The 24331-nt window shown below is 39.3% G+C and overlaps 1 long non-coding RNA gene across 2 annotated transcripts in view; it reads left to right on the top strand.

Annotated features, from left to right (window-relative positions):
• The window catches only part of LOC103788360 (uncharacterized), a 413224-nt gene extending 395812 nt beyond the window's left edge, over positions 1-17412 (top strand). The window contains exons 15-17 of one of the 2 annotated variants that reach the window (XR_013525688.1): positions 11537-11589; positions 14962-15065; positions 17062-17412. This is a non-coding gene — a long non-coding RNA (uncharacterized LOC103788360). Of the gene's footprint in view, positions 1-11536; positions 11590-14917; positions 15066-17061 lie in introns of both variants that reach the window. The other variant, XR_013525695.1, reaches the window with a different exon arrangement.
• The last annotated feature ends 6919 nt before the right edge of the window (positions 17413-24331 follow it).

Raw genomic sequence — 24331 nt, 5'->3', positions numbered from 1 at the left:
CGTGTGAATGTGAATTAAAGGCCACAGGCCTTCAATAAAATTTAACATCTCTTGCTGACTTTTATTTGGTAAAAGTGGATATAGCAAGATAACTCAATGTGATAAAGATTGCAATCGGCTGGGCGCCAGTAGCTCAAGCCTGTAATCCCAGCACTTTGGGAGGCCGAGGCGGGTGGATCACGAGGTCAAGAAATCGAGACCATCCTGGTCAACATGGTGAAACACCGTCTCTACTAAAAATACAAAAAATTAGCTGGACATGGTGGCGCGTGCCTGTAATCGGCCTGAGGCAGGATAATTGCCTGAACCCAGGAGGCGGAGCTTGCGGTGAGCCGAGATCGCGCCATTGCACTCCAGCCTGGGTAACAAGAGCGAAACGCTGTCTCAAAAAAAAAAAAAAAAAAAAGAAAAAGAAAAAAAAAGATTGCAATCTTAAATTTTTATCGTAAGTCAAAGTTTTAGAAGTATTTCATTAAAAGTAATAAGTGATCCTTATTAATAGACTTATTATTTTTACATTGATCTTAAGATTCTAAAAAATACAATGAAATATGAAGTAGAAATGAGTTGTGTAGTGATAGGAAACAGAAAAATGATTGTTAATGGATTATATAGTTATATAATCGTTAAACTCAGAAAAATGAAAAAAAATCACTTAAATTTATTAAGCATTTAGTACATGCACTGAATACAAGTGAAAAAAAAGCCTTGTTTTTCTGTTTTACAAATTGTGATCTACAAAGTGATGAAAAAATAAAAGATATAATTACAACAGAAATAAAACAAAATTCTTGGCATGTCTGTAACAAAAAATACATGAAAATTTTATGAAAAGATATTTTCTAGAAAATTGTGAGAAATAATTTTAAAATGACATGCCAGACTAGTAGATAAAAAGATGAAATATCAGAAATATCTTTATTGTTTTAATTTAATGCATACATTTAATAACAACCAAATAAAAGTTCTGGTAGAACATCTTTTTTTTTAATTGCATTTTAGATTTTGAGGTACATGTGAAGAACATGCAAGATTGTTGCATAGGTACACACATGGCAGTGTGATTTGCTGCCTTCCTCCCCATCACCTATATCTGGCATTTCTCCCGGTGCTATCTCTCTCCAACTCCCCACCCCCTGCTGTCCCTCCCCTATTTCCCCCCTACAGACCCCAGTGTGTGATGCTCCCCTCCCTGTGTCCATGTGTTCTCATTGTTCAACACCTGCCTATGAGTGAGAACATACGGTGTTTGATTTTCTGTTCTTTTGTCAGTTTGCTGAGAATGATGGTTTCCAGGTTCATCCATGTCCCTACAAAGGACATAAACTCATTGTTTTTGATGGCTGCATAATATTCCATGGTGTACATGTGCTGCATTTTCCCTGCCAGTCTATTATTGATGGGCATTTGGGTTGGTTACAGGTCTTTGCTATTGTAAACAGTGCTGCAATGAACATTGGTGTGCATGTGTCCTTATAGTAGAATGATTTATAATCCTTTGGATATATACCCAGTAATGGGATTGCTTGGTCAAATAGAATTTCTATTTCTAGGTCCTTGAGGAATCGCCACACTATATTCCACAATAATTGAACTAATTTACACTCCCACCAACAGTGTAAAAGTGTGCCTATTTTTCCACATCCTCTCCAGCATCTATTGTCTCCAGATTTTTTAATGATTGCCATTCTAACTGGCGTGAGATGGTATTTCAATATAGTTTTGATTTACATTTCTCTAGTGACCAGGGATGATGAGCATTTTTTCATGTTTGTTGGCCTCATGTATGTCTTCTTTTGTGAACAGTCTGTTCATATCCTTTGTCCACTTTTGAATGGGCTTGTTTGTTTTTTTCCTGTAAATCTGTTTGAGTTCTTTGTAAATTCTGGATATCATCCTTTTGTCAGCTGGGTAGATTGCAAAAATATTCCCCATTCTGTTGGTTGTCAATTCACTCTAATGACTGTTTCTTTTGCTGTGCAGAAGCTATGGAGTTTGATTAGGTCCCATTTGTCTATTTTGGCTTTTGTTGCCAATGCTTTTGGTGTTTTGTTCATGAAGTCCTTGCCTATGCCTATGTCCTGAATGGTTTTGCCTAGATTTTATTCTAGAGTTTTTATGGTGTTAGGTCTTATGTTTAAGTCTTTAATTCATCTGGAGTTAATTTTAGTGTAAGGTGTCAGGAAGGGGTCCAGTTTCTGCTTTCTGCACATGGCTAGCTAGTTTTCCCAACACCATTTATTAAACAGGGAATCCTTTCCCATTGCTTGTTTTTGTCAGGTTTGTTAAAGATTGGATGGTTGCAGATGTGTTGTGTTGCCACCGAGGCCTCTGTTCTGCTATGTTGGTCTAAATCTCTGTTTTGGTACCAGTACCATGCTGTTTTGATTACTGTAGCCTTGTAGTATAGTTTGAAGTCCAGTAGTGTGATGCCTCCCACTGTGTTCTTTTTGCTTAGAATTGACTTGTCTATGTGGGCTCTCTTTTGGTTCCATATGAAGTTTCAGATGGTTTTTTCCAGTTCTGTGAAGAAGGTGATTGGTAGCTTGATGGGGATAGTGTTGAATCTGTAAATTACTTTGGGCAGTATGGCCATTTTCACGATGCTGATTCTTCCTAACCATGAACATGAAATGTTTCTCCATCTGTTTGTGTCCTGTCTTGTTTTGTTGAGCAGTGATTTGTAGTTCTCCTTGAAGAGGTCCTTTACATTCCTTGTTAGTTGTATTCCTAGGTATTTTATTCTCTTGGTAGCAATTGTAAATGGCAGCTCATTTTTGATTTGGCTCTCTTTAAGTCTGTTATTGGTGTATAGGAATGCTTGTGATTTTTGCACATTGATTTTGTATCCTGAGACTTTGCTGAAGTTGCTTATCAGTTTCAGGAGTTTTTGGGCTGAGGCTATGGGGTCTTCTAGATATACTATCATATCATCTGCAAATAGAGACTATTTGACTTCCTTCTTTCCTATTTGAATACCCTTTATTTCTTTTTCTTGCCTGATTGCTCTGGCTAGAACTTCCAATACTATGTTGAATACGAGTGGTGAAAGAGGGCATCCTTGTCTAGTGCCAGATTTCAAAGGGAATGCTTACAGTTTTTTCTCCCTCAGTCTGACATTGGCTGTTGGTTTGTCATAAATAGCTTTTACTATTTTGAGATATGTTCCGTTAATACCTAGTTTATTGAGAGTTTTTAGCATAAAGGGCTGTTGAATTTTGTCAAAGGCCTTCTCTGCATCAATTGAGATAATCATGTGGTTTTTGTTTTTGGTTCTGTTGTTGTGGTGAATTACGTTTATAGATTTGTGTATGTTGAACCAGCCTTGCATCCCCGGGATGAATCCTACTTGATCATGGTGGATAAGCTTTTGGATGTGCTGTTGCAATCGGCTTGCCAGTCTTTTATTGAAGGTTTTTGCATCTATGTTCATCATGGATATTGGCCTGAAGTTTTCTTTTCTTGTTGAGTCTCTGCTGGGTTTTGGTATCAGGATGATGTTGTTCTCATAAAATGATTTGGGAAGGATTTCCTCTTTTTGGATTGTTTGGAATAATTTCAGAAGGAATGGTACCAGCTCCTCTTTGTGTGTCTGGTAGAATTTGGCTGTGAACCCATCTGGACCTGGGCTTTTTTTGGATGGTAGGCTCTTAATTGATGCCCTTGTTATTGGTCTATTCAGGGTTTCCAATTCTTCCTGGTTTAGGTTGGGAGGATGCAAGTGTCCAGGGATTTATCCATTTTTTCTAGGTTTAATAGTTTATGTGCATAGAGTTGGTTGTAATATTCTCTGATGATGGTTTGTATTTCTGTGGAATCTGTGGTGATATCCCCTTTATTGTTTTTTATTGTATCTATTTGATTATTCTCTCTTTTTTATTAATCTGGCTCACGGTCTGTCTATTTTGTTGATCTTTTCAAAAAGCAGCTCCTGGATTTACTGATTTTTGAAGGGTTTTTTGTGTCCCTATCGCATTCAGTTCTGCTCTGATCTTAGTTATTTCTTGCCTTCTGCTAGGTTCTGAGTTTTTTTGATCTTGCTCCTCTAGCTCTTTCAATTTTGATGATAGGGTGTCAATTTTAGATCACTCCTTGCTTCTCATGTCGGCATTTATTACTATGTATTTTCCTCTAGAGACTGCTTTAAATGTGTCCCAGAGATTCTGGTATGTTGTGTCTTTGTTGTCATTGGTTTCGAAGAACATCTTTATTTCTGTCTTCATTTCATTGTTTATCCAGTCAACATTCAAGAGCCAGGTGTTCAGTTTCCATGAAGCTGTGCAGTTCTGAGTTAGTTTCTGAATTCTGAGTTCTAACTTGATTGCACTGTGGTCTGAGACTGTTTGTTATGATTTCCCTTTTTTTGCATTTGCTGATGAGTGATTTACTTCCAATTATGTGGTCAATTTTAGAGTAGGTGCCATGTGATGCTGAGAATGTATATTCTGTGGATTTGGGGTGGAGAGTTCTGTAAATGTCTATTAGGTGCTTGGTCCAGGTCTGAGTTCAAGTCCTGGATATTCTTGTTAATTTTCGGTTTCATTGATCTAATATTGACAATGGGGTGTTCAAATCTCCCACTATTACAGTGTGGGAGTCTAAGTCTCTTTGTAAGTCATTAAGAACTTGCCTTATGTATCTGGGTGCTCCTGTAGTAGGTGCTTATATATTTAGCATCGTTTGCTGTTCTTGTTGCATTGATCCTTTTACTATTATGTAATGTCCTTCTTTGTCTCTTTTGATCTTTGTTGGTTAAAAGTCTATTTTATGAGAGATGAGAATTGCAGCTCCTGCTTTTTTTTTTGCTCTCCATTTTCTTGGTAAATCTTCCTCTATCCCTTTATTTTGAGCCTTTGTATGTCCTTGCATGTGAGATGGGTTTCCTGGATACAGCACACTGATTGATTTTGGCTTTTTATCCAAGTTGCCAGTTTGTGTCTTTTAATTGGGGCATTTAGCCCATTTAGATTTAGGGTTAATATTGTTATGTGTGAATTTGATCCTGCCATTTTGATGCTAGCTGGCTGTTTGTCCGTTATTTGATGCAGTTTCTTCACTGTGTTGATGCTCTTTACCATTTGGTATGTTTTTGGATTGGCTGGTACTGGTTGGTCCTTTCCATGTTTAGTGCCTCTTTCACGAGCTCTTGTAAAGCAGGCCTCTTGGTGATGAAATCTCTGAGTACTTGCTTATTCTCAAAGGTTTTTATTTTTACTTTACTTATGAAGCTTAGTTTGGCAGGATATGAAATTCTGCATTGAAAGTTCTTTTCTCTAAGGATGTTAAATATTGGCTCCCCACTCTCTTCTGGCTTGTAGTGTTTCTGCTGAGAGATTCACTGTGAGTCTAATGGGCTTCCCTTTGCGGGTAATCTGATCTTTCTCTCTGGTTGCTGTTAGCATTTTCTCCCTCATTTCAACCCTGGTGAATCTGATGATTATGTGCCTTGTGGTTGCCTTTCTTCAGGAATATCTTTGTGGTGTTCTCTGTATTTCCTGGACTTGAACATTGGCCTGCCTTGCTAGGTTGGGGAAGTTATCCTGGATAATATCCTGAAGATATTTTCCAACTTGGATTCATTCTCTTTGTCACATTCAGGTACACCTGTCAAATGTAGATTAGGTCTTTTCACATAATCCCCATATTTCTTGGAGATGTTATTCATTCCTTTTACCCTTTTTTCTCTAATCTTGCCTTCTCTTTTTGTTTCATTGAGTTGATCTTTGACCTCTGATATCCTTCCTTCTGCTTGGTCAATTCGGCTGTTGAAATATGTGTATGCTTCATGAAGTTCTCATGTTTTTTTTTTTTCAGCTCCATCAATTCACTTATATTCCTCTCTAAATTGTTTATTCCCATTAACATTTCATCAAATCTTTTTTCAAGGTTCTTAGTTTCTTTGCATTGGGTTAGAACATGTTCTTTTAGCTCACAGAAGTTTCCTATTACCCACTTTCTGAAGCCTGATTCTGTCAATTCATCACACTCATTCTGTATCCAGCCTTGTTCCCTTGCTGGTGAGGAGTTGTGATCCCTTGTAGGAGGAGAGGTGTTTGGGTTTCAGGTGTTTTCGTCTTGTTGCGCTGGTTTCTTCCCATCTTTGTGGATTTATCCACCTGTCGTCTGTGTAGTTGTTGACTTTCAGATGGGGTCTCTGAGTGGATGTCCTGTTTGTTGATGATTAAGTTATTTCTTACTGTTTCTTAGTTTTCCTTCTAGCTGTCTGGCCCCTCTGCTCTAGGGCTGCCCAGGTCCATTACAGGCCCTGCTTGCCTGGGGATCACCTGCAGGGACTGCAGAACAGTAAGGGTTGCTGCCAGTTTCTTTTTCTGCTATCTTTGTCCCAGGAGGATACCCGCCAAATGTCAGTCTGATCAGTCCTTTGTGAGGTGACTCTTTGGATATATGGGGGTCAGGGAGCTGCTTGAGGAGACAGTCTGTCCTTTATAGGAGCTCAAGTGCTGAGCTGTGAGCTCTGTTGTTCATTTAGAGCTGCTGGGCAGGTACCTTTAAGTGTGCTGCAGCAGAACTCATAAATGCCTTCCCCCCCTCCCCCCCCCCCCCGGGGTCACTCCAGTGAGTCAGGACTTTATTAAAGAGTTTCTGTTGTGCTGCTGGCTTTTTTCAGGGCTGTCCTGCCCAGTGAGGAGGCAGCCTACTGTCTGCCTACAGAGGCTTTGCTGAGCTGCTGTGGGCTTCACCCAGCTGCCATGTGAACTTCCCTGCAGTCCTGTTTATACAGGTGTAGTTAGAACTGCCTTGGCAATGGCGGCCCACTTCTGTAATGGCGGACTCTCTCTGTAATGGCAGGCTGCCTCAGCAATGGCAAACCACCTCCGTAGTGGTGGACGGCCTTGGTAATGGCAGACGCCCCTCCCCCACAGAGCTGGACTGTCCTGGGTTCAGCTGTGCTTGCTGTGAAACTCTCAATCCAGAGCATTTCATATTGCTATTTTTTTGTGGGGGTGGGACCAGCTGAGCCTGATCACCTGGCTCCCTGCCTCAGAGCCCCCTTTCTTCTTCTTTTTTTAGTTGAACAGTCAACTCTCTCCCAGGTGTTCCAGTCGCCTATGGAAAAGGCACCAGGATCTGTGTGATTTCCCATGTGGTGACCCACTGCACTGGCTGAAACAGCTGTGCTGAGATTTGTGGCGCTTTTTTGCCCAGGAATCTCCTGGCCTGGCTCCCTGTTTCAGGCCTCTTTTTATTCAGATGAATGGGTGACTCTGCCTTCCTGGAGCTCCAATTGCCAGCTAAAATGGCTCCTGGACCCGTGTATTTTGTATGGAGAACTGCTGTGCCAGGGCGCCAGCCCAAACAGCCAAGCCCAGGAAAACAGCTGCAACTGACCAAAACAGCCTTGGAGGCTGAACCAGCCATGCTGGTGACCCGTGGGTCTCTACCACCTGGGAATCTCCTGGTCTGTGGGCAATAAAAGTCTCTCTGGAAATGTGGCGTCCACTCACCCTCTGCACTTTCACTGGGAGCTGCAATCCTGAGCTGCTCCTAATTGGCCATCTTGGATCAGTTGTCAGAACGTCTTTAACTTGAGTGAAATCTTAAATTTTTCTGGAGGAAAAATAAACAAGTATACGTAATTTAAAAAATAATAATTTCATAAAGGGAGAGGAAGGGTGCTTTCCCTACCCTATCAGATATTAGAATACTGCCATGGTTTCAATGTTTGTCCCCTCTAAAAGTTAATCATGAATGTGGCAGCATTGAGAAGTAGGGACACACAAGAACAGAAAACCAAACACTGCATGTTCTCACTCCTAAGTGGGTGTTGAACAAAAAGAACACATGGACACAGGGAGGGGAACATCACACACTGGGGCCTGTCAGGGAGTGGGGAGCTAAGGAAGGGATAGCAGGGGGTAGGGGAATAGGGGAGGGATATCATTAGGAGAAATACCTAATGTAAATGATGGGGTGAGGATGCAGCAAATCACCAGGGCACATGTATTCCTATGAAACAAACCTGCACTTTCTGCACATGTACCCCAGAATTTAAAGTATAATAATAATATTAAAAAAGGGGATTGGGTTAAGACAGCTTCATTCTCATAAATGAATTAATCTATTCATAGATAGATTAATAAGTCAGTGGGTTAATGGATTAATAAGTTATCATAGCAAGGGGACTCGTGGCTTTATGAAAGGAAGTAAGACCTGAGCTAGCAGCCCCCTCACTATGTCATACCTCTTGCTGCCTTGGGAATCTGCAGTGTCCCACAGCAAGAAGGCCCTCACCAATTGCAGCCCCTCCCACTTTACTCCTCAGCCTCTATAACTGTAAGAAAGAAATTCCCTTTCTTTATAAATTTCAAAGTTGCAGGTATTCTGTTATAAGCAACAAAAAATAAACTAAGACATGCATATTATTATAACCTCAATAAATAAAAGAGTATATTAATGTAAGAATTGACAATAAAAATAAATAGACACATATGACATTGACTAACGATCACTAATATTTGAGAACTCAGAATGTGGATGAACTTGGAGGACAGTGTTGAGCAAAGTAACTTAGGCACATAAAGATAAATGCTCTGTTTTCTCATTCATACATGGAAGCTAAAAAATATGATCTCATACCAGTAGAGCATATAGTAGTGGTTACTAGAGGAAGGGAAGGATGTGGGGATGGACTATGTAGTAAGAGGTTGGTTAATACAAAAGTCCAGCTAGACAGGAAGAATAGGTTAAGCATTCTATTGCACAATAGGCTGACTACAGTTAACTTATTGTGTATATTCAAATAGCCATAAGATTATGAATGTTCCCAACACAAAGAAATGATAAATATTTGAAGTGATGAATGTGATCATCACCCTGATGTAATCATTACACGTGGTAAACATGTATCAAAATCTCACACCTTACCCTGTAAATATGTACCATATTGTCAATTAAAAATAATAATAAGAGGCACAGTGGTCAATGCCTGTAATCCCAGTGCTTTGGGTGGCTAAAGCAGGAGGACATTGTCAGCTTAGGAGCTGAAGGCTGCAGTGAGCTATGACTTTTCCCTTTTCATTGTACTACAGCCTGGGGAACAGAGTGAGAACCTGTCTCAAAAAAAAAAAGATAACTAAAAAAGAAAAGGAAAGTGGATGCAATTGGATAGGCTGCTGGTGGACTGGCAAATTTAATTTCTTGCACTGGACAGTAGGTATCCACAAATATTTGTTGATTTATTTTTTGTAACCCTAAGTGTTTCTGAATTATTTATTTATTATTATTTTTCTACTCCTGGGACAGATTATGAAATGTTAAAAAAAAAAAAAAACCAATGGTTAAAGGGTGATATTTAACAAATTGAAAGAATATGTCCTTTGGAAGAAAAAACAAGTTAGAGTTTTCTTTGCATAGAGATTTCTAGATATTACCAGGATTTGCAATATTCTTCCTCTCTGTGGACATACTATGTTAAATCTCCTGAAACTAATAAGCAACTTCAGCAAAGTCTCTGGATACAAAATCAATGTGCAAAAATCGCAAGCATTCCTATACACCAATAACAGATTTAAAGAGAGCCAAATCAAGAATGAACTGCCATTCACACTTGCTACCAAGAGAAGAAAATACCTGGGAATACAACGAACAAAGAACGTAAAGGACCTCTTCAAGGAGAACTACAAACCACTGCTCAATGAAATAAGAGAGGACAGAAACAGATGGAGAAACATTCCATGTTCATGGTTAGAAAGAATCAACATTGTGAAATTGGCCATGCTGCCCAAAGTAATTTACAGATTCAGTGCTATCCCCATCAAACTTCCAACGACCTTCTTCACAGAACTGGAAAAAACCATCTGAAACTTCATATGGAACCAAAAGAGAGCCCACATAGACAAGTCAATTCTAAGCAAGAACAAAGTGGGAGGCATCACACTACCAGACTTCAAACTATACTACAAGGCTACAGTAATCAAAACAGCATGGTACAGGTACCAAAACAGAGATATAGACCAATGGAACAGAACAGAGGCCTCGAAGGCAACACAACACATCTACAACTATGTGATCTTTGACAAACCTGACAAAAACAAGCAATGGGGAAAGGATTCCCTGTATAATAAATGGTTTTGGGAAAACTAGCTAGCCATGTGCAGAAAGCAGAAACTGGACCCCTTTCTGACACCTTACACTATAATTAACTCCAGATGGATTAAAGACTTAAACATAAGACCTAATACCATAAAAACCCTAGAAGAAAATCTAGGCAAAATCATTCAGGACATAGGCATAGGCAAGGACTTCATGACCAAAACACCAAAAGCATTGGCAACAAAAGCCAAAATAGACAAATGGGACCTAATGAAACTCCACAGCTTCTGCACAGGAAAAGAAACAGTCATGAGAGTGAATTGGCAACCAACAGAATGGGAAAAAATTTTTGCAGTTTACCCATCTGACAAAGGGCTGATATCCAGAATCTACAAAAAACTAAAACAGATTTACAGGAAAAAAACAAACAAGCCCATTCAAAAGTGAGCGAAGGATATGAACAGACACTTCACAAAAGAAGACATACATGAAGCCAACAAACATATGAAAAAATACTCATTATCACTGGTCATTACAGAAATGCAAATCAAAACAACATTGAGATACCATCTCATGCCAGTTAGAATGGCAATCATTAAAAAATCTGGAGATAACAGATGCTGGAGAGGATGTGGAGAGAAACAGGCACACGTTTACACTGTTGGTGGGAGTGTAAATTAGTTCAACCATTGTGGAAGACAGTGTTGTGATTCCTCAAGGACCTAGAAATAGAAATTCCACTTGTCCCAGAAATCCCATTACTGGGTATATATCCAAAGGATTATAAATCGTTCTACTATAAGGACACATGCACACGAATGTTCATTGCAGCACAGTTTACAATAGCAAAGACCTGGAACCAACCGAAATTCCAATCGATGATAGACTGGACAGGGAAAATGTGGCACATGTACACCATGGAATATTATGCAGCTATCAAAAATGACGAGTTCGTGTCCTTTGTAGGGACATGGATGAACCTGGAAATCATCATTTTCGGCAAACTGACACAAGAACAGAAAATCAAACACTGGATGTTCTCACTCATAGGTGGGTGTTGAACAATGAGAACACTTGGATACAGGAGCAGAGCCTCACACACTGAGGTCTGTCAGGGGGATGTAGGGGAGGGACACCAGGGGTTGGGGAGTTGGAGAGAGATAGCATAGGGAGAAATGCCAGATATAGGTGATGGGGAGGAAGGCAGCAAATCACACTGCCATGTGTGTACCTATGCAACATCTTGCATGTTCTTCACATGTACCCCAAAACCTAAAATGCAATTAAAAAAACAGAAAAAGAAAAAACAAATTAGAGTTTTCTTTGCATAGAAATTTCTAGATATTACCACTATTTCCAATATTTTTCCTCTCTGTGGACATACTATGTTTTGCAGGGCTACATGTCACTTTCTAATCAACAAGCTCTGATTAATTAATCAGGAGCCAGTGAATGATTCTCCATGCTCTTTCCTCTGTTGCAGACACCTGTGTCTAGGAAGATGGAGCTCCAAGTTTTGCAGCGGGAACTCATTTGGTAAGACTCTCATCTGATAATGTGAGAGGCAGAATGTATACCCAATGAATGTGTGTCTCTAGTGTGAGAATTCACAAAGCTGATATTAATGTGTGCTGGTCACTATGGGTTGTATTTGATAAGGAATTACAAGGAAAACAGTTCTGAAAAGTATTATCTGTTTGCCAGCAAGAATGAAAGGAAATAGGTCAGATATTTGGGGTCTTGAATGAATTGAAACAGTAATTCGTTTCAAGGCTAAATAGTAAAAGGCAAAATGTTAAAAGACTTTAACATTGAGCCAATTACAAAAACAAATGCCAAAAATAAAATATTATTTAGACTGCACTTTTGCTTATTGAAAGGAATTAATTAGGTAAAATGCCTTAGGGTAAAGATCAAACAAAGGGCCTGAGGCCCGGTAACCTTTTCAATTGGAAAAATAGCTCAGGTAAAAGAGCTTAAGGGTTCCATTCTCACATCAAATCCAGATAGACTCAAGATACCTACCAGGTCGTCAAGCTGTGAAAGGTGTAGGCACAAGAGTGTAAAGAAATACGGATGATGTGGGAAATGTGTTAGGTAAAGAGTCATAGCTGTAATTATTGGCACATGGACTTAATTGGAATTCAATAGATTAGAAAAACCAACAAAGTTTTAAGAGTTGTATTGCTTAAGAAACTGTGAGCCTGCACTAAAGTGTTTGAGCATCTAAAACACGGGTGTCCAATCTTTTGTCCCTGGGCCACATTGGAAGAAGAAGAATTGTCTTGGACCACACATAAAATACACTAATTCTAGCGATAGCTGATGAGCAAAACCAAAAATCAAAAACCAAAGCAAACAAACAAAAAACCACCTCATAATTTTTTAAGAAACTTTATACATTTGTGTTGGGCTGCCTACAAAGCTGCCCTGGGCGGCATGCTAAAACACCTCTCGGGCCCTAGATAGGAAGTAGGTTAAAAAAAAAACACTTCATATTCTGTAAGATCCATTTTATATGAGCCTAAGAAGGAAGAAAGGAAAGGAAAAATGTCTCCCTGAGGGTGGAGGCAGAAGACACAGAGAAAAAGAACCAAGTTGCCTCCAAGAGAGCAGAGTCCAGGCCTAATGAAGGTTGGGGGCTCAAAAAATGTCTGCCTGGAAAAAATTCAGACTTTTTCAGGAACAGGGACTCCTGTTTCCTTTTTCAATTATGAGACGTATAAGTGCCAGATAACTTGTTATTTTAGTTGCTAGGTTTCCAAAGCTATGGGAGCTACCTATAGACTTGACATAGAGAGTACAGTATGCAGTAAACCCTTTGTTTCCAACGATTCGACCAACTGTGGATGGAAAATGTTTTTTTAAAACCCAATAAAAACAATATAACAATAAAAAAATAACATAAATAAAACATATGGTATTAACTATTTACATAGTATTTACATTATATCAGGTGTTTCAAGTCATACAAAGATGATTTAAGTATATAGATGGATATGTATAAGTTATGTGCAAATACTGCATCATTTATATCAGTGATTTGAGCATCTCTGGATTTGATACCTTTGAGGGTCTTGGAACCAAGCCCTCACGGATACAGAGACACAGCTATATCACTCAGAGATTTTGGATTCTGGGCTTTGAGCTCAATGCCACAACTGAGGAAGACCTTGCAGTTATATCTCTTAGAGGAGAAGTTGGAGTTGGTATAACTGTCATACATATCTATGCCAAAGGGAGACTGCACTGAATATTTGGAAAAACAAAAGGGTAAATTGTGGCAGATACTACCAGTCCTTAGCAGTGTTTCCAGTTCTCCTTTTTTCACTCCTGTATTCAGTAGGCTGGGGCTAGGTGACTGGTCTCATAGGCAGACTATGTCTATCAGGAGGCCACGCATGATTTCCTGCCCCAAAGTACATGAGAATTGATGGAGCCATTTCCCACATTCTCCTCTTTCACAGTGAACCCAAAGCTTTGGGATGAGATGGGGATGCCATAAGATTGAAGTACTCTGAAAAACTGAGTGTAAAGGCTTATAACAGGGAAAAGCGCAGTTCAAATTCTTAATTAGCTGTTGTTATTGTGAAGGGCATCTGTCTAAAAGCTTTCAGGACACACATGGACTTTACATGAGCAAGAAAAAAAATGTGTGTTTAGACACTGAGATGCTAGTGTTTTTGATAATATAGCCTGATCTCATAGATACATGCATCTTAGACCATTCTATGCTAAATACATACATTGACACAGACAAACATACATGCCTACATATCAAATGGATTAGTTAAAAGAAAGTACATTTCAACCTTTAAACCAAGAAAATATAAGTAAATCTTTAACATCTCAAGTGAAGACTTTCTACATATAATCTAGTGAAAAACAACACAAGTGAAAAAGTAGACCTGACTACTTGCACATAACACTTTTGCATATCAGAAATATCAACAACTAAATGAAAATTAATGACATGTGGAGAAAACATTTTTTTTGGCAATAGAGGGTTTATAACCTTATATATAAGAAGTTGTTAAAAATGAGTATCTTAAAATATCAGCATCACACATACATACACAAAGACAAAGAATTTAAACATAATTCTTCCAATTTATGAAAGTTGAAATACAGACAGATGCCTTCCCGAGTCATCAGAATTTGAACCAGTGATGAGGAGCACGTTTGCATTCCTGCCCAGTTAACAGTCATAGAAGACTGCCTGAACTGCCCCTGGGGTGCGCATATGCACCCTGAAAATATTTGACATACCAGAGCATACTTGGATGTGTATATACATATTTATGAGAAATGTAAAAATTAATAGTTTTAAATTTTAATGTTTCTATATGTCCAACTTTAAGCACCTAAAATTTAAAATATGGAAATATTATAAATATTTGTGTGAGGCAAGAGGAATATTGTTGTGTCTTTTAGTTATATAAGCCATAGGATCCTAGAGATAACAATGAACATTCCCCAAAGCTCCCATTTAGGAATTTTTTGGTTGATGGCATGACCCTTGAAGGGACTGACTCATAAATAATGATTACTTTTTTTGATATAAATATTTTTGAAGAACAGCTAAAGTCTTCATTAAAAAAGCATTATGCTCCTATGAGATTTCCCCATCCCCAAGATTAATATCACAGTGCGGAGACCTAAGTACTTTTTTATCTTACAATTGTGCATGAAGAATTATTTTGTGCAGTGCCATAGGTTAAATGCATATCATGAAATTCGCTTTCCTCCTGATTGCCATTTCTGTCACTTAATTCAATGAAAGCCCACGAAAATACAGTATGACTCAGAATACTGGAGCTGCGGCTAAGCAAGAAAAGTTCATTCAGAATTGATTTTCTTTCAGGAATCCTTGATATTCTTCATTCCAATTGTTCACCTCTACTGTAGGGCTCAGTAAACACTTAAGGAAGTTGCCGTGCACTGCAGCCTGCCGGAGACATGAAGGAATGTGCAGGAGGATAATCACAACATCATCAACCCAATTCTCCAAGGTAGCTGGCCAATAATGCTGTTCTAATTGAATAACTTATCCACAGCTATTTCCCCCGGGGAAGCCGAAGGCCCAGCCTCGGCAAAGAAGCAGATGGTGCTTGCATATACAATGAAACCTGTAGTTTTCTCTCGCCATTGGCCATGTTAACAGTGGGCTGTTTCTGCTTATTCCTCGACATTTTATTTTAATAGTCCCTTCCCAAATGATAATGTACCATGAAGCAGCCAAAGATGGATTCAGTGATACATATCATATTTAATTTATCATACCTCTAGCTCACTGAACAACTCACTTGGTAGTCAGCAGCAGTTATATGTCAGGGACAGGTGCAAGCTGAGAAGAAAGCAACAGAAAGGGACCCAATTAGAACCAAAAGGGGAGATGAGTCTTCAGGGTAGCATGGCATTCACGAGCAGCAACGTGTGCAATATCGAATGCCTTTTAATTCTCATTTTTTAAAAACCAGTAATTTGCCATAGGACAGGCACACCCAATGTATTTGGGAAGACAATGGGAAGGCTCTGTTTTCTGCTATAAGACTGATTCAACCAGTTGGATCTGGAAGGGGATAAAGGGCTGCTTGATTTTCATTGTCTAGTGGCAGGCAAAGTTGGAAAAGAGAGAAGTGCAGACTCTAAAGGCAAGCAGCGACAGCTCATCCGCGGTCTAACAACACGACAGATGACAGGCCCAGAGGCATACCCAGGGCCGCCAGCCCATCAGCCTGTGCAGGATGCCAGAGAGCAGCTGCAGCAATAGACAAAGATCATCCAGACTTGAAGGCTTGGGCCCTTGCTAAGACCATAGAGTCTTTGTGCTTTGGAAACAGCCCTCCATACAGAGACCCCTTCCTACAAAAGAGTGAAAAGAAACCAAGGTGGGATGGACACAAAGGAAGGAGACCATGCTAATATTCTTGTGCAGTGCATCCTATGTCAGAAAGGATGTTCTATTCTGCAAAGCCATGTCTCTCTGTGATTTGCCTCAGAGGAGGGACCTTTCCTAGCTGTAGTGAGTAAGGCGGCCCTTGCTGATGTTATCAGATATGCCAAGGCACAGAAAAAAAGCACTGGAGGTCACAGGGTGGCTCGGGTCTGCCTGTGGTAATTGAAAACAGGTGATGAGATTGGGGTGATTTTATTTTGGAAAAGTAAATTAGTGCTGCACCACTCTGACATGGCTAATTCATGAAGCCTCTGGTTTGTATTACACACCCAACATGCCTTTCAGAAAGAAATGACACAACAATTAATGTGTCAAATAATAATGTGCCACTCGGAGAAAGATAATTGTACCCAGCGTCAGGTAGTTATTAGGTCAGAACGAATGCTCATCCTTTCAAAGGCAACAGTGTCTATTCACTCTGGCATCCTACTGTAAGTACAGTACTGTGTTAATAATCACACAGGCTGAAGCCAGGAACTCTGGGTTTTATCTGATTTTTCTCCATTTGGAATTGTACTCTGATGATTCCCTAAACAGCAAACTCAGTCATGTGAAACACAAATGAGTGTGATGAAAGACAGATTGTTATACTGGAGGAGAGGCTGTCTCTGTCTGTGCTTTTCATATAATACAGAGCATGAGGACTGTTCCAAAGAAGGTTTGAACATATGTAACAAAAACTATCAGACCTGAGTTTGCTCATGTGTAAATGATAGTCTTCCCTTCTGGTGATTTAATGCATGAGGACATCAATCAGTCACATCATGGCCTCAGAAGTCCTTGTTCAATTTCTGGTGCCGTAACTTACTCGATGTGGGATTTGGACAAGTCATTTAACCTCACTATGATTCTGTTTCCTCATTTGAAAAATAGAAATAGAAGAGCGTGCTGTATATTTAGTTCCACATCTGTTGGGAGGTCGAAGAAGAAAGGACATAAAAAGATGTTTGTAAATAGAAAGAACCAATGTAAATATAAGACATTATTGTATTAATGCTCCAGATTAATGAATGTTCAGTGAATGATAAAATGTGATGTCTTTTGAACAGAGACAGCTTTACTAAGAAAAATGCCTAAGAAAAACTAGGCAATGGCTTCTGTCCTTACAAATGAAGAACTTCATAAGAAATGGAGGCTCTCAAAACCACCTGCCCAAGACTGAACTAAATACTCCATTCAACCAAGAATGAGGAACTGAAACACATGATTATTATATATGGGTATGCTTCTGTTTCATCTACTCAGGCACACTTGTGATGAAGATATAAAAATCAGCCATCTTCAGAAGGAGAAACACTGTATTTGGGGGTATGTCTTCTGTATAGACAATTGGCCTTGTTATTGTCAAAAGCTATTTAAAATAAATAAATAAAACACAATTTTATGCTATATAAAATATTCAAAGCATCGATGTTTCAATGTATAGCTTCCATACCTTGTTCTCCCATGAAGATGCAGTCTCAACTGATATCTTTCATGAAAGAAAAATTTACAGTGTGGTGTTTGACCTTGCATAGCTTATGACTGACATTCAAAGAGATCTTGTTAGGGAAAACAAATGAATATGTAACAAACAATTAAAGTAAGTAGTACTGAGACAGAGAAGAGTTGGTGACTTAGCCTGTTGAAAACAGACACTTCGTTAATTTGGATTAAAGAATGTAGGTATGACTGCTCTAATACCACTTGAATGTTGCCAAAAATCTCTTGTATTCTGCAAAAGAATACCTAAAAACAAACAGAACTGACAGGCAAATACAATTGGCAGTGTGAGCCCCACTTGAAATTTTTTGTAATTCTATCCTGAAAGCGATATTCCATTATTTCCATCTCTAGACACTTAATAGAAGTAAATCACTAAGTCCAGTCCACTCAAGGGGAGAGGGATTAAGAGAGAATTTGGGGGCTATCTTTGAAGCCACCTCAGGCAATCTCTTAAAGGTAAAGGAGTGTTTAAGGAAGAGAAGACAGCATAAATGGAGAGGCCCAAGAGTCAGTTCTTAGGATCATTTGATAATGGCAGCCACAGAGTGAGGCAGTGGCAATAATAATGAACAATCCAGCATAAGCCTTGTCCTCTCTTCCAGGAGGACAGAGGGAGGTATTGGCAGTGGTCTTAGGTTTTAAGTGTGAATATAAGTAATTCAAAACGTAAGCTGTTGGAATGCTACATTATTTTGAGCTTTAAAGGAACGTGATTATGAGGCCTGAGTTACATGCCAGGCAGCTGCAACCTAAGCAGCAGCTGTAATCTGTGCTCCTCTGATTATAGATTAGCTTTCTTCCTTACCTACGTTGTTTTGTAAAATGCTATAAATGACTAAAGGGCACCAGGGAAGACTCCTTCCCTCTTCACCGTTGATCTTCATTATAGATGAACTTCCCTCTTACCTTTCTCACACAAAGACCTCATGGCTTTCACACTATGTTAAGATGGCATTACTGGGTATATATCCAAAAGACTATAAATCGTTCTACTATAAGGACACATGTACACGAATGTTCATTGCAGCACTGTTTACAATAGCAAAGACCTGGAATCAACCCAAATGCCCATTGATAATAGACTGGATTGGAAAAATGTGGCACATATACACCATGGAATATTATGCAGCAATCAGAAATGATGAGTTCGTGTCGTTTGTAGGGACATGGATGAATCTGGAAAACATCATCCTCAGCAAACTGACACAAGAACAGAAAATGAAACACCGCATATTCTCACTCATAGGTGGGTGATGAAAAATGAGAACACATGGACACAGAAAGGGGAGTACTAAACACTGGGGTCTATTGGGGGGAAAAGGGGAGGGCCAGTGGGAGGGGGAGGTAGGGAGGGATAGCCTGGGGAGAAATGCCAAATGTGGGTGAAGGGGAGAAGAAAAGCAAAGCACACTGCCATGTGTGTACCTACGCAACTGTCTTTCATGCTCTGCTCATGTACCCCAAAACCTATAATCCAATAAAAAATTAAAAAAAAAAAAAAAAAAAAATTTCATCTGTGACCCTACCAAATGACCTTTGAAAACAAAAGCAGAACCAGAAAGCCGGCCTCGGGCCAGCTTTCACATTGTTAAAAAAAAAAAAAAAAAAAAAAAAAAGATGGAATGTTAAGTACACTTCATTGTAGAAAGAACATGAAAGCAAACCCTATGGAAAAGAAAACAAACTAATTAAATTGTTGTAACTCATAAACCAGACTTGTAGATAAAATGTTATAACCTTACTAAACATCTTTGTTTTTTGCCTGTATAAGCAAGAACTTAGCTTTTGTCTTTGGGGCACTGACCTCACGTATCTGGAGTCTGTGTCTCCTGGATGCCAGTCCCCAGGTTTTCACTCAGATAAACTATTTAAAACTGGATTCTGATCCTTTGGATTATTCCAGGTTGACAGAAGCAACTTGGGAAGAGGGGGGCAGGTCAGAGTCTCTTGAATTGTTGGGTAATTCCTGGTATAATTCTCAGGCATAAGCCAGCTGCTCTTTTGTGGAGTTAATCACTAGAAAATGATCATTTTATTAAATATATGTACCATTTAAAAATAGCAAATAATGATACGAAGGATGATTTTCTTAGACCTGATCATCTCTTTCTGGCTTTGTGGTACTTCTGCTTGCCATGAAAAACTGTGCCAGCGTTATCCACTCTTTTGAGGTCCCTACCTCAGGTCTTGCTCCCAATAATCATCCTCTATTCCCCGAGGTTTTCACATTTCCTCCTACTGCTGAGGAGATTGTTGTCATATTCTGGTTTCCTGTTTCAACTCCACTGATTTTTATTTCCTCCACAGTGCCTTTACACATGTTCACAGGACCATGGCCATATATATTGTCCATGAATGAGGCCTGGGATAATACCAATTCCAGCGCCCTACTCTAGACAATTAATTCAGAATCTCTGGTTATTCTAATGCGCAGCCAGGACTGAGAAACCTTAATTTCCAAAATCTCAATTGTAAGCATCCTATCTACTAGCCATTAGTTTCTACTCATTCTCATTCAAACACCCACCCCCTATTTCACTTACTTTTAAACCTTATAATGACCTCTAGTCTGTTGACACTTTGACAATTCATCTCTCTTCGCTTGTCCTCACATTTTATGTCCCACACTATAGTTCGACACTACGTAGCCACTTCTATTCAGGGTTCATAATATCCTGGTCATTCTATTTATTATGCATGCCTCACAAAATTTCAACTTTGGTTAAATTAACTACCCACTTAGTTCATGTTGGCATTCAAGCAGCAGAATATTACCAAGGAAAATCACACAAGTAGGTAGAATGGTCTTATTTCAAATTACTATCAAAAGTGCATATGGACCCTTGACATTGAGACACAGTCTCTCTACTATAACTTTCCTGATTCTTCTAGATGACTGTGATACACCACCTCCATAGTGGGTTGAATGGTGTCCTCCAAAATACGGCCAAGTCCTAACTCCCAGTACCTGCGAATTTGACCTTTTGGGAAAATAGGGTCTTCTTGCAGGTATAGTTAAGGATCTCAGAATGAAATGATCCTAGATTTAGTGGGTGCGCTATATACAGTGACAGGTGACCTTATAAGAGATAGGAAAGAGGCCCAGGGAAGAATGCCATGTGAAGACGTCGCCACAAACCAAGGGATGCCAGGAGCTACCAAAGACTGGGAGAGACAAGAGATGATTCTCCCCTGAGAGTCTTCAGAGAGAGCATGGCCCTATCAACACCTTGATTTTGGATTTCTGGCTTCTAGAACTGTCACAGAATAAATTTACATTGCTTTTAGCCTCCCAACCTGTGGTGATTTGCTATGGTGGTAGGAAACATACAACCTTTCATCTCAAAACTCTAATCCCTTTTCTTTCTCTCACTCTCCACCTTTGCCCCCACTCCCTGGATGAGTTGTATTTTAATAAAATAGATGCAATCACATGAAAACAATCTCTTGTTCTCCCCACCCCATATTCCCACCTGCATTTGCACACACCATCTGCCTTTTCTTGCCTTGGGGTTCCTCTTCTATCAAAGGACCCCTGTCCAATAATATTTTTTATTCAACTATTATTGGGTGCAAAAGTAATTACAGTTTTTGCCATTGAAAGTAATGACAAAACCACAATCACTTTTGCACCAACCTAATATTCCCAATTACCCCTTCTCCCTCCTGTACTGTCATCAGTTGTCCTCAAAATCATTTCTATTGGCTTAAAAACATGCCTTGAAGTGTATGTGTGTGTGCGTGTTTGTATATGTACATGCTTTTGACCTTGACTTCATACCCCTTCCCAAATATTGTTTATTTTTCTGCTCCCCTGACAGTTACATTCCTCAAAAGAACTGCTCATAGTTACTGTTTCTACTTTCTCACTTCCCTTTTCTGCCCAATATACCTCGATCAAGTTTTTCTTTCTACCACTTCACTGAAAGACCTCCTGTAATGATCTCTAATGTCTTGCATTTTGCTAAACCCAATGGCTAATTCTGTTTTCATTTTACTCAAACCTGCAGCAGTTAACAAAATTCACCACTCCCTCCTGCCAATTCCTGCATCAGGCATTTGTCAGTCTTAACTGTTATTATTGCCATGACAAGGTGAAATAATTGGGGAATGACATTTTTGAGGGGCTAGTGATTCTGACTCTTGTCTTTGTGTGTGTCTATTTAAAGCTTGATAGAGGGTTTGGGATTGATTATTTTGTTTTGCTTTTATTACAGTCATGTTCACGGACCAAATGTTCTAGGAACCAAAGAACAATTAGATACGGCCTGCAAAGTCACAGTCTAGGACCAAAATAATTTAAGCAAAAACAGAATCTCTATTAGCAGGTGTTCACTAATAAGACATAAACATAAATTAAGATTGCTAAATACTGTAAATAAACAAATTTTCTCTACTTTTCACATCTGTTATGCTTGTTTTTGTGTTTTAGCGGCAGATAAAGAATGTAGAGGGATTCCATGCCAGTTCCCAGAGTAAGATCTTAAGCTGGGAACACATAGCTTAGTATCCAAAGTAGGGCTGCCCTACAGATCATTTTATGATGCCAGATGTGAGAGGAGAGAATCTTGTTTAACATGAATGTTTCCAAGTATTGTCCTGAATATGACAAATGAAGACTGGTGGGAATCCAGATTAGTACTCAGAGGGAGCAGGAGTAGAAGTGCTGCGTGAAGCTGATTTGTGTCTTTGCTCATGAATATGCACGCTCCCCAGGGAGAGTTGGAAAAGGCTAAAGCAAACAATCAAGAAAGAAAGAGAGAGCGAGAGAGAGAACACAACAGCCACTGGCCACCAAGAGACAAAGAAATTGGTGTTTACATATCCCTGTTCTTTTTCCTTCCTGGACGGATAATGTTAGCTGTATTTTCCCCATGGGACTAATGGGATTCTCCAAGTGACCACCGTGGAGGCTGACTTAATCATGCCCTCTTCCCTACTCTCCTACTCTGCAAACAACGTCCTTTCTGAAGTTCTTGTTTTTCCCAAATAACTTCATGCATGCAAAGTCTTGTTTCAGGGTCTATTATGGAGGCATGAATACTAAGACACCACCTAAATAGTTAGATGTCCTGGTACCAGAAGAGGGATATATATGCTATGGGTCAACATTCAAATGCTAAAATTCTACCTTGCAATACTTCAGAATGTGACCTTATTTGGAATGGGGTTGTTTGCAGATGTAATTAGTTAAGATTAAAGTGGACCAATAATTCAGTAGAACTGGAGTCCTTATAAAAAGGAGACTATTTGGACACAGAGATAGACACACACACTGGAAGAATTCCATGTGAACACAAAGGCAGAGATCAGAGTTGCTATGCGTTGCATTTTATATCCCTAAAATCTTTACATTGAAGGCTTAACTTTGAGGTGACTGTATTTGGAGACAGGTCCTATATGGAAGTATTGAAGGTTATTTGAGTTCATAAGGGTGGGGCCCTAATCCCTAATTACATCTGCAAACAAGGTCACTTCTAAATAAGGTCACATTCTGAAGTAGTGCAAGATAGGATTTTAACATTTGAATTTTGACCAATAGCATGTATATACTCTCTCTTGGGTCCAGGACATCCAACAGTTTAGGTTATGTCTCAGTATTCACACCTCTTTAGTTCTTTAAAAGATCAGTGTCCTTAACAGAAGAGACATTAGAAAGAGGGCTCTCTCTCTCGTTTTCTGCCCCACAACTATTCCACTACCATGTGAGGACACAATGAGATAGTAGCCATCTACAAGCCAAGAATACAGCCCATATCAGAAATGGAATCAACCTACACCTTGATCTTGAGACTTTTCAGTCTCCAGATCTGTGAGAAATTTATTTCTGTGGTCTAAGCCACCCAGTCTGTAGTATTTTGTTCTGGCAGCTTGAGCTGACTAATGCAAGGGTGATGAGTCTACAAGCCAAGAAATGCCAAAGATTGCCAGAAGACGACCAAGAGTTAGGAGACAGACATAGTACAGAGGACACACACGGCCTTCAGAAGGAACTAATCTTGCTAACACCTTGATCTTGGACTTCTAGCCTCAGAACTGTGAGACAGTATGTTTCTGTTGTTTAAGCCACCCGGTTAATGGAACTTTGTGATAGCAGCCCTACTAATTAATACAACACATAACTGAAAGATCATGGTGGTGGACAGACCTTAGACACTCTCTGTGGCCTTCAGCATGACTGGGCCTGCATTTAGTGCATTATCTACAAGAAAGCCAGAAACTGGAGTCAGATCTTAAACCTATTCCTGAGGACATGATGTATGTCTGTCGTAGCATATACTTCGGCTGTTTCCTTTTTTTTTTTCATTACCTCGTCCCCTCTTTTCATATGTGGGGCATTTATCTTATTACTTATTGTTTCTCTCGTGACTCCCTTAGCAATATGGTATATGGAAATAACAGGACTTAGGAATTACAGCAAATTTCTATAAGCAAATCTTTTACTTTCTTAAAAAACATAGAAATAAATTTGATGCTCACATTGGGTCTGATTTCCTTGACCTTCAGGGAGTGCTAATCAAAAACCAAACTTTTAAAGAACCCCCCTCTACACACAAAAATGAAATAAGCAAGTTAATTAAAACAATTAATATAAATAAATAATTTAGGTTCTGCAGCAGAAAAAGCCTTGGAATCAGGACCAGAATATTTGGATTTTAAGACTTTGCTCTGCCAGTCAGGTAAATTTCAAAAGTCCTTTCCTTAGAGCCCCATTTCTTCATCTAGACCATGATGAAACAGGACTTGGTTACCTCTAAAGCACACAGGCTTTTTACAACTCCAGTATTCCTCTGATTTTTGTGATTCATTCTCACCTGTGCCAGGCTTTGCTCC

Source organism: Callithrix jacchus, chromosome 1, assembly GCF_049354715.1.
Source record: "Callithrix jacchus isolate 240 chromosome 1, calJac240_pri, whole genome shotgun sequence".
In the NCBI taxonomy this organism is placed as follows: Eukaryota; Metazoa; Chordata; class Mammalia; order Primates; family Cebidae; genus Callithrix; species Callithrix jacchus.
This window is presented reverse-complemented; position numbering and strand designations above follow the sequence as displayed.